The sequence below is a fragment of the Eretmochelys imbricata genome, chromosome 20 (genome assembly GCF_965152235.1).
Source record: "Eretmochelys imbricata isolate rEreImb1 chromosome 20, rEreImb1.hap1, whole genome shotgun sequence".
NCBI classification, from domain to species: Eukaryota; Metazoa; Chordata; order Testudines; family Cheloniidae; genus Eretmochelys; species Eretmochelys imbricata.
Genome location: NC_135591.1, coordinates 11,209,162 through 11,214,531, shown reverse-complemented (window position 1 = coordinate 11,214,531; position 5,370 = coordinate 11,209,162).

Below are 5,370 nucleotides of genomic sequence, written 5' to 3'. Positions count from 1 at the left end.
CCCGCCTCATCCAGCGCTCGGCCCCGCCCCGCCCCGTCCGCCCGCAGCGCCCCTGGCGGCCCGGGGGCGAGCCGGGGTCGGGGGTGCGGCATGAACACGCGGACACGGGCACGGTCTGCGCCCAGGGACCAGTGTTTTCCCCGGGAATTGAAATGGGGAGGGGTGTTCGAATTTGGGGGTCAAGGCCAATGCGGGGTGAGGGCGAAGGTGGGCTGTATGTCATCACAGCAAAAACTGAAAAACGTTTCATGATCATTTTATTAGTTTTAACTCATGTGTTAAAATCATCACACAAATTAAAGTTGGCTACTCAAGCCTTCGTTGAAGCACTACATCTACATCCTTCTTGGTTTCTTGTTACGATTTTGCACAGCTCTGTTAACGAACTTCTTGAATGTAATGCGTTCATCTTTGGTGGCTTCTCGTGTGACCGCTGCTTCCATTCCTTCAGTTCATTAGTTCATTCACATGATCAGGCAGAAGGCGACTTCTTTCAGAACACAAAATGCTGTTCAATGAGGCAAAAGAACGCTCATCTGTAGCTGTTGTGACTAGGAGTAGCAAGAGATGAATTCCTACTTCTTTCATCCCAGGAAACATAGCACAGAGATCGGATCGAGCCACTAGTGATGATAAAAAAGAAGTTGAAGTCAAATCTTCATTCATTTGTCATATGATATTCCACTCTGTGTTCAAATTCTCTATTCTGTCCTGAGCACACGGCAGCCCCACTGCTGGTAGTGCCTCTCTCCACTCCATTGTTGGTGTTTTATAGGACAGGGACCTGTAAAAGCTACGTAGAGGTTGAGTAGAATCTAGAAGTCGCTGTTGTAGATTTTTAAGAATCAATTCTGTGCACTTTTTCAGTTGTCTTAACAAACACTTCTTGTCCTCTTCACTTAAGGATTCAATATAAATGTCATCATTAGTCAACTTCTGGACTGAAGTCTTTGCTTCTTCCAGTACTTTTTCAATGGATAGCTCTCTGATTGATTCAAATGTAGCTTCTATTGCTGGACAAAGATCTGCTACTGTTGTAGCAGGTGCCTGGATGGCATTGTTTAATGACCCAAATGGTTTCAACAGTAGACTTACAAGAGAGAGAATGGCAATAGTCTTCTCTGAATGAGGTAGCAAAAGTAATCCACCAGCCTCACTACTTAGATCCATCCCATCTTGGTAGATCCTTTCCAAAGCCAGTAATAACGGCTGGAGTAATTTTAAGACAACAGCCAAGGATCGCTCATGAGAAAGCCAGAGGGTTTTCCCAGGTTGGACTAATTTGAACTTCCGTCCCAGTCTATCTTCTATATTTTCCAAGTTATTCAGTCTTTTTGGACTTTTGCTGAAAAAAGAATATAATGAAGAGATTACATTTATAGCTTTTTTAATGTCTTTTTAAGAGTCTGCAGCTCGAATGAGCACTAGCTAGAATAGATGGCCTCTGCAGTGTGTATAGGAGAGATTAGGGTTACACTTTTCTCTGAGCAAAGCTTGTACTCCACCATGTCTTCCAGAGAAGTTTGCAGCTCCATCAAATGCATAAGCAGCCATCTGTTTGGGGTCCAATTGACAAGCATTTAACTCTTCTAAGATGTGGGTTGTCACAGATGCAGCCGATGTGTCTTCTATAACTTGAACATCTAGAAATGCATCTACTGGCCTACCACTGACATCAAGATAACGTACACAATGACTTAATACTTGATGCCCTTTTGAATCGGTGCATCCATCAGCCATGGATGCACATTTTTTGAATGTGGTGAGAGAGTTCTTCACTTTTTCAACTGTTGAGTCTTTCACTCTTGCACCACATGCTTCTAGCCAGTCAGTTGAGTTTCTTGCAGAAAGACAGTGAGCATTTGCTGGTCTTGTTTGGAACCAGTGTTCAACTTCAGGATGAACAAGTGACAATGTACTTAACACTGGCCTCCAGATAGTAGTGTGTGGTATCTCTTGCTTAAATAGTAAGTATGATGCCACAGCCATGTTTGTTCGCATGAACTGTGTTGTGTCTCCAGCATTCTTAACAGCCTCATTAACACTCACCGGTGTTGTCCTTGGTCAGTGGAGACTCAGAGTTCAGAGCTGCTTTCACATGAGTTCACCTCCCAGGTGGGAGGCAAGAAGGCACCTTGCTCATTCCTCCAGCTGCTCACTGTTCGCTCTGGCCACTGTTGTTTGTTGTGCCACCGTTCACTCCATCGTTCTGTTGCCAATGGCCCTGCACCGTCACATTCTGCTGCCACCTGCTACTGTGACCTCTGCGAGTTGGTCTCTTGAGGTTCCACCCAGCTCTCAGTGATTTCAGCTGAGCTCTCAGTGGGGGAACCTCACTGCTAGAGCAGACTGGGCCATCTCTTCCACAGAACCACTGTCCCACAGCAGGTCTAAGCACTTAGACCTGATTATCAGTGATTTCAGCTGCAGTGGTCACTTAACAAAACAAAAGACTATCTATGGAGCCTTATCAGCTCTGTCCTTAAACAGTGGAGTGGGGAAGGTCAAATAGTACTTGTGACTCAGACAGACCATCAAGCAAAACACCTGTCCCCACCCTCTCTCTTGATGCCCTCAATCAGCAAAGGCTAAGTACAGTTCTACTGCCCTTTACTCATACAGTAAGAATAATAACATTTCATTACTTCCCTGCATTCAAGTGATTTGTAACCCACCCCCAGCCAAAATCTATCACTTGGGCAACACAGCTCTGTTTGCTGGATACCTAGGTAGATTAGGTGTGAATGTAAATACAGTCTGGTCCTGAAGCCTTTCTCCCTAGCCCCCAGCTCATCACTAGCTGTCAGGGAGAGCTCATTTAGACTTCGCTTACAAATCATAATTTGAAATTATTAGGTTGGCCAGCGTCACTGAAATGAATGCACTGACATTGTCATAAAAAAACAACAGCTGTATAAGGAAGCTAGTCTATGTTCATACTTTTCAAATCTATTATACTTTTTCAGGTACACGTATTTTATCATACACTTTATATGCTTTCAAAGTGTGTATTAATGTTTCAATTTCAATTCAAATTTCCAAACAATCACTAAATTGGCAACACTGCATATAACTAGTTCACAAAACTGGTGGGGGGGGATTGGTGAAATTCAGGGTGGGTGTAGGGAAATCCCTGCCACAGACACTCATGTAACATGTGTGCAGTGCAGACACGGGTACAATCTGTGCCCATGAACACTCGTATAATACGCGTGCAGCATGGACACGCAACTGGTCAGTGCCCATGGACACACATGTAACATGCGTGCAGCGCAGACGGGTCCAGTCTGTGCCCAGGGACACTCATATAACACATGTGCAGCGTGGACAAGGGTACAGTCTGTTCCCAGAGACATTCATCTAATGCACATGCAGCGTGCACACAGGTCCGGTCTGTGTCCACGGACACTCATCTAACACATGCGCAGTGCGGACATGGGTCCGGTCTGTGCCCAGGGACACTCATGTAACACGTGTGCAGCGTGGACAAGGGTACAGTCTGTTCCCAGGGACATTCATCTAATGACACTGGTACAGTCTGTGCCCATGGACACTCATATAATATGCGTGCAGCATGGACACAGATACAGTGTGTGCGTAGGAATACTCATGTAACACGTGTGCAGCATGGACCCAGGTATGGTCTGTGCCCATGGACACTCATGTCTCACACATGCAGCACAGACACGGGCAAGGTCTGTTCCCATGGACACTCATGTAACATGCATGCAGCGTGGACACAGGTACGATCTGTGGCCAGGAACACTCATGTAATACGCGTGCAGCACAGACACAGGTACGGTCTGTGCTCAGGAACACTCATGTAACACGCGTGCAGCACAGACACGGGTACCGTCTGTGTCCACAGACACTCATGCCTCACGCGTGCAGCATGGACACGAGCAAGTTCTGTTCCCAGGGACGCTCATGTAACACACGTGCAGTGCAGACACAGGTACGGTTTGTTCCCATGGACACTCATGCAACACACATACAGCATGGACACTGGTACAGTCTCTGCCCACGGACACTCATCTAACACACATGCAGCACAGACACAGGTACGGTCTGTGCCCAGGAGCACTCATGCCTCAAGCGTGCAGCATGGACACTGGTACGGTCTGTGCCTATGGACAATCATGCAACACACGTGCAGCACGGACATGGTTACAGTCTGTGCCCATGGACACTCATGCAACATATACAGCATATAGATACTGGTGCAGAATGTATTCATGAACACTCATGCAACACGTGAAAAATGTGTGCTGTCATCAGATGTTTGGCTGCATGTGTGTGTTCTCCCTATGTGCTGTCCCAGCTCTGCACAGAGAGCTGGCACGGCAGACCTCACGCGACTCGCCCAATGACCACAAGATCCATTAATGTGCAAAAGTGCCCGGCCAGGTTTATTGTCAACAAAGCAAGGTAATAGCACCTGGCAGACTCTACGAGGATACTAAGACATGTATGCCTGTGATAATGGACGCAGTTCAGTGAATGGCAGGACTTTCCGTTTCTCCCTCGGCTGGCCAAAGACACTCCCTCTGAGATTCCATTGTATACATCAATGCAAAGAAGTTAGGTACTGCCCCTCTGACGTAGTTAGTTAGTTGACACCCTCTCATGTAGCCAGTTACCACCCATCACCTTGTACATCTCTATCCATCACACTGTCATCCTGACCTTACCTTTGGGATGGGTCAGCGTGTTCCTGTTCTCTTTAGGGAATGTGTTGGTCTCAAGGTGTTCTGATACTACTCTTCTGGAATGTGTTTGCTTGAGTGCTCTGTGTTTAGCACCTCTTAGGAATGTGTGTTTTTGCAATATCAGCCTGTTCTTGCCAGATTTGTGACCAGGGCCTGCCTCTATCTCACAGCCTGATTTTGCTTTATATCAGCAAAGCTTTGACCACTACTTTAGCCCAGGCCTTGGGCCTCATATCAGGCCTCTGATACAAGGCCTTATGTTTCAGGCCCTCTTCCTACTACACATGCAACACAGTCATACAAACAATCTGTGCGCGACATATGGGTGACATGTGAGAGATGCCACGCGGGAGCTGTGTCTTCTATTGGACCACCTGCCCTTGGTGGAAGGGACAAACTTCTAGCTTCACAGGGCTCTTTTTTAGGGTTGGGGCTCTGCAAAGCTGGAAAGCTCATCTCTTCCCCAGCAGAAGTTGATCCAATAAAAGATATTGCCTCACCCACCTTTTGTCTTTCACATCCTGGAACCTACATGGCTACGAGAACATGACAAACAATACATAACGTGTAGCATACATGCAGCATGGCATCATAAAAGCCTTAGACATACAACACACAATCAAAATACATTTAATGCAGTCACACATGCACACAACACACT